The sequence below is a fragment of the Staurois parvus genome, unplaced genomic scaffold, assembly GCF_062004578.1.
Source record: "Staurois parvus isolate SC_StPar_1 unplaced genomic scaffold, SC_StPar_1.0 ptg000602l, whole genome shotgun sequence".
NCBI classification, from domain to species: domain Eukaryota; kingdom Metazoa; phylum Chordata; class Amphibia; order Anura; family Ranidae; genus Staurois; species Staurois parvus.
This window is the reverse complement of record NW_028318398.1, coordinates 1,013,558-1,026,351: the sequence shown is the minus strand read 5'-3', so window position 1 is coordinate 1,026,351 and position 12,794 is coordinate 1,013,558. Positions and strand designations below refer to the sequence as shown.

The following is a 12,794-nucleotide window of genomic DNA, read 5'->3' as shown; positions in this document are numbered from 1 at the left end:
GTGCATGAAAATCCATTAGATTATCAGTTTTTGAAATATTCAGACCAGCCCATCTGGCACCAACAACTATGCCACGTTCAAAGTCACTTAAATCCCCTTTCTTCCCCATGCTGATGCTCGGTTTGAACTTCAGCAAGACGTCTTCACCACGTCTAGATGCCTAAGTGCATTGAATTGATGCCATGTGATTGGCTGATTATCAATTTGTGTTACCAAGCAATTGAACAGGTGTATCTAATAAAGTGGCCGGTGAGTGCATATACCCATGGGCTGTCTGTTCTGGGTGTTATCTTCATAAAATGATATAAACTTTAACCTCTGAATTTGTTCAACTTGAACTTGTTGAATAGCTTTCCTTTATAGTGAACCCCTGAGGGTAGAAATTTGGGAGCTTCCACTACTGAATAGGCTTTAAAAATATCAGCTTCAGGACTGTCATGGGAATCATGGTTTTGCTAATTAGTAATTTGCTGACATGGAAACAATCCTGTGGAGTCTCAAATGTCTTAAAGTGTAGTTAGTAGGAAATATTTTTGTGTCAAGTATACACTTCCAAGTACTTTTTGCCTCTCCCATAGATCACAGTACTGCATCTTACAAAACCTTTATTTGCTTTTTACTCCAGAAGGATGGAACCAACTTTGTTGAGGCATCGTCTAGTGTCAGTACATCATCTAGGGTCAGAATCCTGTTCCTTGACTGTGATAAAGCGGTTGATTTACTAAAGGCAAATAGGTTGTTCACTTTGCATAGGAAGTTGCACTTTGTGAGGGCAATTTCCTCAGAGATTAGTGAATGTGGGGAAATTTATTTTTGCAAAGAGTACCCAATCATACGCAGAGAAAATAAATACAACATTTTTGATTAGATGATGGAAATTAGCAGGTCTTCACCTCATTCACTAAGCTAGCTAGCATCAGAACAATACACACAGACACACACACACACATATATACTCACACAATGTGAACAGGCAGCAAATAGAAAGAAGCAAGATAGGTTTTTTCTTGTGATAGAAATTAAATGGATTATGAGAAAGAAAAGGAACAAATATTGTTCAGTGGTTGGACAGCATGTATGCAGCTTGTTAACCCCCCTGGCAGTATTCCTGAGTGTAGCTCGGGGTAAAGTTTCAGTACCACAAGCGGTAACCCCAACCTACACTCGGGCTTACCATGCGGCGCTGCTCCGGGATCCCTCGATCACTTACCTTGTCCTGAGCTCCCGCGATGTCCCCCCTGCAGTGTCCCTGGCAATGTCCTCCGGCGGATGCCGGCATCTCTCTTCTGGGTTCCATTCCCTGCGACGTCGGGACGTACGGGGGGACAGAACGGGGGGAAATTTGAAAATGACAAAAAGTGACATTCACTAAAATCACATAGTAAAACATTACTGTATCAAACCATTTCACATACATTTTGTCCCAAGTGCTTTGTCCTGTGCCCTGCCTGCATTTTTACCGCCCTTTCTGCCTGGAAACTGAGAAATGTCCATGGCGTCCAAAAAGCGTCCCTTTAGGTCAAAAGCGGTTTTAGACCGGCTAGAGAACAGCGATCGTAAATCAGAACCAGAATCAGAATGATTCATGGGGGAAACTCCTCATCAGACACTGAAAACGATTCTGTGACTTTGCTCAGCGATGTGCGAACTTGGCACTCTATTTCACATTTCAGTGTTTTTGGTTTCATTATATTATTTAATTAAATTTATTATTAAGTGTTCTTGCATGGCAAGACCACTTATTGTTATCTCACATACACCGTGTTCCAAATTTTTATGCAAATGATATTTTTCTCATTTCCCTCAATAATTGATGTAAATAACAGTCGGCATAATTCTCATGTTATCAACTATAAGAGTACAATTCACATTTTATTGAACAAACCTCCTAATGATAACAGGATTTTTGTTCCAAATTATTCCGCACAGGAATTTTCAAAACACTTTACAGGTTGTAAAGAACTGAAAATTGTCATTTGTTGTGTTTGCAGCATATTTACTGAAATCAAAAGCTATTTCAATCAAACTTTTAACAACATTGTAACTTTGTAAACATTTGAAGCGGTCACGTTACATTGTAACATAGGACCCCTTATTTGATAGCAGCTTCACAAGTCTGGCATCCATTGAACTTGGGAGTTTTTGGACAGTTTCTGCTTGAATTTGTTTGCAAGATATCAGAATAGTCTCCCAGAGCTGCTGTTTGGATGTAAACTTCCTCCCACCCTCATAGATCTTTTGCTTGAGGATGCTCCAAAGGTTCTCAATAGGATTGAGGTCAGGGGAGGATGAAGGCCACACCATAAATTTCTCTCCTTTTATCCCCATAGCAGCCATTGATGCAGAGGTATTCTTTGCAGCATGAGATGGTGCATTGTCATGCATGAAGATGATTTTATTATGGAAAGCATAGTTCTTCCTTCTGTACCAGGGAAGAAAGTGGTCAGTCATAAACTCCACATACTTTGCAGAGGTCATCTTTACACCTTCGGGGACCCTAAATGGGCTGACCAGCTCTGTTCCCATGATTCCGGCCCAAAACATGACTCCACCACCGCCTTGCTAACGTCGCAGCCTTGTTGGATCAGGGTGGCCGTCCACCAACCATCCACTACTCTATCCATCTGGACCATCCAGGGTTGCACGGCACTCATCAGTGAACAGGACTGTTTGAAATTTAGTCTTCATGTATTTTTCTGCCCAATGCAGCCGTTTCTGCTTGTGAGCTTTGGTTAGTGGTGGCCGAATAGAAGGTTTATGCACAGTTGCAAGACTCTGGAGGACTCTACACCTTGATGTCCGTGGGACTCCAGAGGCACCAGCGGCTTCAAATATCTGTTTGCTGCTATGTAATGGTATTTTAGCAGCTGCTCTCTTGATCCGATGCATGGATCTGGCAGAAATCTTCCTCAATGTGCCTTTATCTGCACCAATCCGTCTGTGCTCTGAATCAGCCACAAATCTCTTCATAGTGCGATGATCACGCTTAAGTTTTCGTGAAATATTGAATGTTTTCATACCTCATCCAAGGCATCGAACTATTTCACTCTTTTCGGCAGCAGAGAGATCCTTTTTCTTCCCTATATTGCTTGAAAATGGTGCTCTGCTTAATAATGTGGAACACCCTCCCTTAGTATTTTTTCCTTAAATTGGGCTCACCAGCCAATCTAATTATCACAGGTGTCCAAGATTGTTATCAGTGATCAAAAGAGCCCTGAGACACAATGCCATCCATGAGTTACACGGAAAAACAAAATATTTCATCTTTGTGACACTTAAATAGAATTTGCATAATAATTTGGAACGCAATGTATATATTCTTATTCTTATTATAGCCAAATTTACCACCCTAACTCCTACCACAGTTTTTACACTACATAGACAGTAATATACAGAAACGTGCAGATTGTTCCCAATCGGATTGCTATTACTTTGTGGAACGTTTCCCCAAATGGTTCACAAAATATCGCCGTTTTTGTGGTGAACTTTTCCCATAGGAATGAATGGCAGAATGTTCAAAACTAGAGTGGGAGCTGAAAAATCAGGACATGATTTCTAAACTGCCATCACTGCCTCATTTTTAAGCCCACCTACACAAATCTTATATCAAAACGTTCAGCTATCCCTGCTGCCACTAAAAATGTTCACAGCTAAGCCATAGTCCTGATAATTTTCACAATATGACCATTTGTTTGCAACTAATGCCGCCCATTGACATTCATTGAAACTGCACTCTAGACACCTGAAATTTGAAGGGCAATTTCTAAACAGCGACTGTGCCTTCATTTTTAATATATCAGAGACATACTATGCATCAAAATGTAGGTCTGGGTCTTGTGATTCTCACAATATACACTGTAGGATTTATAATTTTAAAACTACAACCATTCTAAGATGGCAACTGCCAGTGAAGTGAGCAAGTTGGAGCAGTTTGTTTTTAACCGCTCTTCTCTGCCCTTGCTGTAGAGTGAGTTGCCATAAGAACCCAGGTGTGTGAGCACCCAGTTACTCCGCCCACTCCAGTTGTAGACTACTGGTGGAGGCAAGAACACTTCACACAATTTCCCCAGAAATTGTAGATTTTCTAGTTATAACATTATTATTTTTTATGATTATTTATTAAATTATACTTTATGATTTCGTGTTTCAAGTTTTATCCTACCCGGGATGTTTTCTAGACTCTTGTCCGGACAGATTTCAGTGAGTTATTCCTAAGAATTACAGGCCTACAATATAAAACACCAAATTTCCATGCAAAATAATGGTACCGCTTTCAGCACCAAAAATCTGAAATAATCATACCGCCAGGGAGGTTAAGGTCAAAATATAGAAAGGTCAGATGAGGTAGATTTTATTCTGAAAACAACAACTAGCACTTGTTATTTCAGAGACAATAGCCATACATATTGTACAGTGGCTGGGCTGTATGTATGTAGCTTATTAAGGCCACAAAGTAAGAGAGAGAGAGAAACAATGCAGTTTTTATTTTGAAATAATCATTAGAGCTAGCAGAACAATGCACACGCAGAAATACACACACACACACACACACACATATATATACACACCGCACTTGAATAGGCAGCAAACAGAAAGAAGCAAGGCAGGCTTTATCTTGTGATAAAAATAAGAATGCATTATGAGAAAGAAAAGGAACAAATATTGTTCAGTGATTGGACAGTATATACGCTTGTTAAGGTCAAAATATAAAAAGGTCAGATGAGGTAGATTTTATCCTGAAAACAAAAACTAGAGCTTGTTATTTCAGAGACAATAGCCATACATATTGTACAGTGGCTGGGCTGTATGTATGCAGCTTAGTAAGGCCACAATGTAAAAGAGAGAGAAACAATGCAGTTTTTTATTTTGAAATAATCATTAGAGCTAGCAGAACAACTGTCAGGGACCTCGGGCTCCGCCGCGGCGTGCGAATCTGCGCATGCGCGGATCGCCCAGGCACATCAGTATGCCGGCATTAGGACCTGAGCGTCCGTGGCGGCAATTGCGGCCGCGCATGCGCACTCGAGCACGCGGGCGCGCCTGGCACCAATGACGGTGCAGGGCGCGCTATTTAAACTGGCCAGGCAATGTTCTCATTGCCGCAAGGTCTAGTTCCTGTTACCTGTGTTCCTGTAGTGCGTTCCTTGTTGCCGACCGTGCCTGTTCTGATCCATGCTGACCTTCTCCTGCTCTGACCCCCGGCTCGTCCCTGACCATTCCTCTGCCTGTCGTTACTGTTATTTGGACCTCCTGTTACTGAACCCGGCGTGTGACCTGACTTCTCTTTGTCTACTGCTTTTGTACCGCGCATGTCCCTACTGTTACCGACCCGGCTAGTCTGACCACGCTCACTCCTGGTGGTGTTCCATCCATCCCGCTCGGACCTGGACCTGTCAACCCCTTCACAGCAGGCTCATCCCTGGCATATACCCTCAGCGGGACCCCTCTACCATAGTTGGGTGCACCCAGGGGTCGCAACCTGGTTTCAGTCTTGCACCAAGTCCATCCCCACCATCAGGGGCCCTGGTGAAAAGGCAGACTGGGACTTAGACTCCACGTCCCGGGGAACCCCGTTCTGTGGACCAGTAGAGATCCCGTTGGGCGGAGCCTGACAGTACCTTGCGGCCATGACTGAGCCTGGATGCCAACATCTGGCGACCCTTACACAAGGGGTTAGGGCCCTACAGGAGGGTTATATGGAGTTGGGTGGTCGCATGCAGACCTTAGCCACACCAACCAGGCGGACTGGGGAAACACCGGGGTTGTTACCCGCTCCGTGTCCCCACACCTGAACGTTTTAATGGGAACCAAAGTAGATTCAGGGCATTTCGAAGCTCCTGTCAGCTATACTTCAACCTCCAGCCTCGGAGGAATCTCTCAGAATCTGTGAGGGTCGGGTTCATCATTTCTTTACTACAGGGTGAACCCCAAAACTGGGCCCACCGGCTCTTAGAGAACCGAGACCCACAGTTGGAATCGGTGACAGTATTTTTTGAGGCGATGGCACTCTTGTATGACGACCCCCAGCAGGCAGTGACAGCCGAGAGGGCCTTACATACACTGAGGCAAGGTCACCGAACAGTGGAGGACTATGCCGCCGATTTCAGGCATTGGTGTAATGACACCAACTGGAATCAGGCGCCCCTGCACCACCAGTTCCGCATAGGTTTAGCTGAATCATTGAAGGACGAGTTTGCCCGAGTAGACATACCCAGTACTTTAGAGGCCTTAATAACCTTGACTATTCAAATTGACCGCCGGTTGCGGGAGCACAGGCAGGAAAGGTCCAAACAATGAAAGAGGCCAACTAGAATACCTTCTCATGCTCTAATCCAGTCTCAGTTTCGGCAGGTCAACCAGAATCAGAAAGCTATGGATACACCGAGGCCCGGGTTTCCAGGAAGGTTACGGCAGACACTTACACTTGAGGAATGCCAGAGGCGTCAGGTAAACCATCTTTGCCTTTATTGTGGGGAAGCAGGCCATGTGGTGCGTACCTATCCAGCCAAGATGGGTAAGTGTTCTGCTGTTTTTTCTACGGTCACTTCTAAAGGTATGGGCAACACCAGTTATCTAGCGGTACCTGTTTCACTTCAGCTGCCTGGGAGAACGGTGGTAACTACAGCAATTGTGGACTCTGCGGCATGTAGCTGCTTTATAGATTTGGACTTTGCAGCTCAGCAGTGGATTCCCCTACAGACGAAGGAGGTTGGATTAAATATTTTCTGATGGGTCCCGTATTAGGTCAGGGGTGGTGGACCACAAAACCCCACCTATCCGTACTACAGTGTCGACCCATCATCAGGAACTCCTTCGTTTGGATGCCATAGCATCCCCATTATTTCCAATTATCTTGGGGCTCCCTTGGCTACAAGCCCACAATCCCCAGGTTGACTGGAAGGCGGGATCTATCCATTTTCATTCAACCTATTGCCAGCAGCATTGCCTCCCTAAGACCTCCCCTGTTCCGCAGGCCTTGTTATGTCTGGAGACGGATGCAGAGCTGGCTCAAGTAATTCCTTCAGCCTACCACAGCTTTCTAGATGTGTTTAGTAAGCGGGGGGCAGATACTCTTCCCCCGCACCGAGCTTATGACTGCCCAGTGGACCTCCTCCCAGGGTCTGAAATTCCATTTGGGCGGATATTTCCCTTTTCCGAACAAGAGTTAGGGGTACTAAAGGAGTATATAGATGAAAACCTCCGTAAGGGGTTTATTCGACCCTCCACATCACCAGCCGGGGCTGGCATTTTCATTGTGGAAAAGAAGGACAGGTCCCTGCGGCCCTGCGTAGATTACCGGGACCTAAATAAGGTCACAGTCAAGAACCGCTACCCGCTGCCACTGGTCCCGAACTTTTTCAAAGGTTGAAGTCAGCCTCTGTCTTCACTAAACTAGATTTGAGAGGTGCCTATAATTTAGTCCGTATCAGGGAGGGGGTTGAGTGGAAGACAGCATTCCGTACCAGATTCGGACACTTCGAATACTTGGTTATGCCCTTCGGTCTATGCAACGCACGCGCCACTTTCCAGCATTTCATAAACGATGTGTTCAGGGACTACCTGGATATCTTTGTCGTCGTATACCTAGACGATATCCTCATCTTTTCCACGACTTTGGAGGACCATAGAGGTCACGTGAGGTGTGTGTTAGAACGGCTGCGCCAACACAGCCTGTATGCCAAGGCAGACAAGTGCTGTTTTGAACAGCGTAGTATTTCCTTTTTGGGTCTAACCATCTCCACCACGGGAATAGCCATGGATCCCCAGAAAGTTTCAGCCATCTTGGATTGGCCAGTACCCACTGATAAGAAGGCGGTCCAACGCTTTATTGGCTTCACAAATTTTTATAGAAAATTTATTAAGAACTTTTCGGGCCTGGTGTCCCCTATCACCCAGCTGACTAGGCAGGGGGTTCGCTTCCAGTGGACACCTGAAGCACAGAAGGCATTCGAAGCCTTAAAAGAGTTGTTTACTGCCGCTCCTATTCTGAGCCACCCTGATCCATCCTTACCATATATCTTGGAGGTAGACGCATCCGAGAACACAGTCAGGGTGATCCTGTCTCAAAGGAAGGGCATCAAGGAGCTCATGCACCCGGTGGCCTTCTTCTCGAGAAAACTAACTACTGCAGAAAGGAACTATGATATCGGGGATCGGGAGCTCCTGGCGATCAAGGTAGCACTTGAGGAATGGAGATACTTATTAGAGGGGGCGGTACACCCAATATTAATTTTCACTGACCACAAGAACCTAGAATATCTGAGAACAGCTAAGCGCCTAAGGCCACGTCAAGCCAGGTGGGCACTTTTCTTTTCACGGTTCTCATTCCATATCACCTATAGGCCGGGGTCAAAGAATACGAAGCCAAATGCACTCTCCCGCATGTTTGGGGACCCTGAAGAGATTCCCAAGCCGGATACTATCCTGTCCTCGGGGAATTTCCTGGTCCTCCAATCTGAGCTCCGTTCTAGATTACAGACCGCGTCTGCGAGAATGCCAGGTCTACCTGGTGTCCCCTTACTAAATAGGGAAGGGCTGCTCTGGAAGGAGGATCAGATTGCGGTTCCCGAGGAAGCCCGTACGTTAGTGCTAGGATATTGCCACGATCATCCGTTGGCAGGGCATTTTGGAGTACGTAAGACCCTGGAGCTGTTGCAGCGTACATTTTGGTGGCCTAATATGGCCAAAGATTGTGAATCATACGTTAAGACCTGTCCCGTTTGTTAGAGAAACAAACCGACTCGGGACAAGGCTTGGGGCCTTTTGCGTCCATTACCAATACCTGACAGACCATGGACAATGATCTCCATTGACTTTATTGTGGAACTTCCACCCTCTCAGGACCACACAGCAATCTTTGTGATTGTAGATCGCTTGTCCAAAATGGCCCATTTTGTACCTCTGAAAGACACACCTACGGCCTTTGAGACAGCACAAGTTTTTATTAAGGAAGTGATGAGACTCCACGGGATTCCCAGGGATATTGTATCTGACAGGGGGTTCAGTTTACGTCTAGGTTCTGGAGGGCTCTATGTGAAACCCTTGGAATTAAGCTATCATTCTCCTCAGCTTACCACCCACAGACCAATGGTCAGACCGAGCGAACAAATCAGACCCTAGAGCAGTACCTCAGGTGCTATACCACCTTCCTCCAAGATGACTGGTTAACTTTCCTGCTACTTGCGGAGTTCGCATATAACAATGTGAGTCATTCTGCTACAAAACAATCCCCGTTTTTGGCGAATTACGGGTTCCACCCTGTATTCCTGCCAGATCTGATCCCGGAGGTTGCGGCCCCGGCCACGCAGGATATGTTAATTTTTTTGTCTTCCAATAGCAAGGTACTACAGGAAGCAATGGCAAAGGCCCAGGGTGACAACAAGAGGGCGTTTGATAGGAAGAGAAGAGGGGAATAAGGCTTGCACCCAGAGGACCAGGTCTGGTTGTCCACCGCAAATCTAAAAATGTCCTGTCCATCGAGGAAACTGGCACCCAAGTTTCTGGGCCTTTCCGGGTAAAACGTAAAATCAATCAGGTGGCATACGAGCTCACACTTCCCGAGTCCCTGAAAATCCATCCAGTCTTCCACGTGTCTCTATTAAAACCAGCGACACCAGACCCCTTTCCAGATTGGAGGTCTAAACCACTGGAAGAAGTAAATGTGGACGAGGAGGAGGAGTTTGAAGTTGAAGCTATCTTAGATTGTAGGAAAAGGAAAGGCCAAACTCAGTTTCTGGTTAAATGGAAGGGATATGGGACTGAGGAAAACTCGTGGGAGCCGGCCCAAAATGTGCACGCCCCAAGACTTGTGCAGGAATTTTTTCGGAACCAGCCGTCAAGAAGGGGTCGGTTGGGCATCCGGAGGCTGCCCGTAGGGGGGGGGGCCATGTCAGGGACCTCGAGCTCCACTGCTGCGTGCAAATCTGCGCATGCGCGGATCACCCAGGCACGTCAATATGTGGGCATTAGGACCTGGGCGTCCGCAGCGGCAATCGCGGCCGCGCATGCGCACTCAAGCATGCGGGCGCGTGCCTGGCACCAATGACGGTGCAGGGCGCGTTATTTAAACTGGACAGGCAATGTTCTCATTGCCGCAAGGTCTAGTTCCTGTTACCTGTGTTCCTGTAGTGCGTTCCTTGTTGCCGACCGTGCCTGTTCTGATCCATGCTGACCTTCTCCTGCTCTGACCCCCGGCTCGTCCCTGACCATTCCTCTGCCTGTTGTTACTGGTATTTGGACCTCCTGTTACTGAACCCGGCGTGTGACCTGACTTCTCTTTGTCTGCTGCTTTTGTACCGCGCCTGTCCCCACTGTTACCGATCCAGCTAGTCTGACCACGCTCACTCCTGGTGGTGTTCCATCCAACCCGCTCGGACCTGGACCTGTCAACCCCTTCACAGCAGGCTCATCCCTGGCATATACCCTCAGCGGGACCCCTCTACCATAGTTGGGTGCACCCAGGGGTCGCAACCTGGTTTCAGTCTTGCACCAAGTCCATCCCCACCATCAGGGGCCCTGGTGAAAAGACAGACTGGGACTTAGACTCCACGTCCGGGGAAACCCCGTTCTGTGGACCAGTAGAGATCCCGTTGGGCGGAGCCTGACAACAACACACACACACCATTTGAATAGGCAGCAAACAGAAAGAAGCAAGGCAGGTTTTATCTTATGATAAAAATTAGAATGCATTATGAGAAAGAAAAGAAACAAATATTGTTCAGTGATTGGACAGTATATATGCAGCTTGTTAAGGTCACAATATAAAAAGGTCAGATGAGGTAGATTTTATCCTGAAAACAAAAACTAGAGCTTGTTATTTCAGAGACAATAGCCATACATATTATACAGTGGCTGGGCTGTATGTATGCAGCTTACTAAGGCCACAATATAAGAGAGAGAAACAAATCAGTTTTTTATTTTGAAATAATAATTAGAGCTAGCAGAACAATACAAAAACACACACACACAAATATATACACACCGCACTTGAATAGGCAGCAAACAAAAAGAAGCCAGGCAGGTTTTATCTTGTGATAAAAATTAGAATGCATTATGAGAAAGAAAAGGAACAAATATTGTTCAGTGGTTGGACAGTATATACGCAGCTTGTTAAGGTCACAATATAAAAAGGTCAGATGAGGTAGATTGTATCCTGAAAACAAAAACTAGAGCTTGTTATTTCAGAGACAATAGCCATAGATATTGTACAGTGGCTGAGCTGTATGTATGCCGCTTAGTAAGGCCACAATGTAAGAGAGACAGAAACAAATCAGTTTTTTTATTTTGAAGTAATCATTAGAGTGTATTTTTTCGGAGACAATATAATGCATTTGCTGGACAGTATATAAGCAAGAAGTAAGATTTGTTCCATATTCCGCCTGTTCAGTGTTCAGAAAACAAAATAGGATGCTCCCCTGCATGTCTAGCCAAACCTCTGCTGCAGCAGGAAAGCATATTTAGCTGTGGTATTACTACTGCTGCCAAATGTCACAGCTTCCCTTTCAGGGTTCTTAGTTTCTAGCACCAATACAGTATCCCTGGCCCCATTCACCTCTCAACAGAAGATTCCTAGCCCACATCTGAAAGTAAACAAATGGGCAGAGAAGCTGGTTGACATAAATGAATAATAATGGATATGGCCATATTTGGTCAATGACATCAGCCTTTACATTTAGATGGGTCAGCTTTCAACATGATTGAAAATGGATCCACATTGCTGGACATCATGGTTGCAATGAATTTGTGAAGTGGGAGGTTTTTTTTTAAATAAATAATTTTTCAAATGTGTCTGGGTGTTTGTTTACATACTGTATGTACACCTCATTCATGCAGATGAAGGGGCAGGTTTCTGAGGGTGCCCTTATCTTAAATGGGGCCTCCAGATTCCATTAAGCCCCCCGCCCACAGAGCCCCACGCACATCATGCCAGGGGGGTGTGGAAGAGGCTCTTATCCTCGTCAACTTGAGGACAAAGTGATTTGCCAGGCAATCTTTCTGGTAAGGTATGCTCCCTGTGTTGATGGCATGTGGTCCAGTGTAGTTTTGGTTGGGGGCATGGCAAATACTTGCTGCCCCCTCTTTCCTTGCCAGTCAGATTGAATGCTCCAATATGGGTTTTGGATACACCATGCTTTTTTGGTGATGTTCCCCCTTAAGATTTATACCACCCTCTTATCAAAGATACAGATGTGTTGTTAGCAGCAATTTTGTTTTTTTTAAAAAAACATGGGATTCCCCCTAAAATCTATACCAGATCCTCATCCTACATAGTATTCTGGTGTCAATTTTGTGGAGGACCCCACAAAAACAAAAACAAAATCTTTATGAAACCCTTCTTGTCTGGGATGAAACTTTAGGTGGTACCCCACCTAAAGAAACAAGAAAGAAAACCAGGAGATTCCCCCAAATTGCATACCAGACTCTTATTCATGCATGCAACCTGGCTGGCTAATGAAGGGGAATGGATGAGTGTGCAGGTTCCCCTCCTAAACCCTACTAGACCACATGTTCTCAACATGGGGAGAGTATCTTTCCAGGAGGGACACTTCTGACAAAGCATCATGTTCCCATATTGATGAGAACAAGGGCCTCTTCCCCACATCCCTGGCCTAGTTGATGTGAGGTTCAGTTGTGAGAGACTTATTAGAATCTGGGGCCCCCAGATGAGTAAGGTTAACTCATGCACGAAAAAAGTGAACAAAGAATTAAAAGAAAGTAAACATTTAGAAAGTCCTTTATTCAAAAGAAAAAACAAAACAAAAGGCCCTATCATAAATTCATATTTAATCATTTGA

The 12,794-nt window shown here is 45.4% G+C and overlaps 1 protein-coding gene across 1 annotated transcript in view; it reads left to right on the top strand.

Moving 5' to 3' along the window:
- LOC149449826 (vomeronasal type-2 receptor 26-like) overlaps window positions 1–12,794 on the top strand; it is a 79,312-nt gene that overhangs the window by 62,955 nt on the left and 3,563 nt on the right. The gene's annotated exons all lie outside the window — the stretch shown is intronic.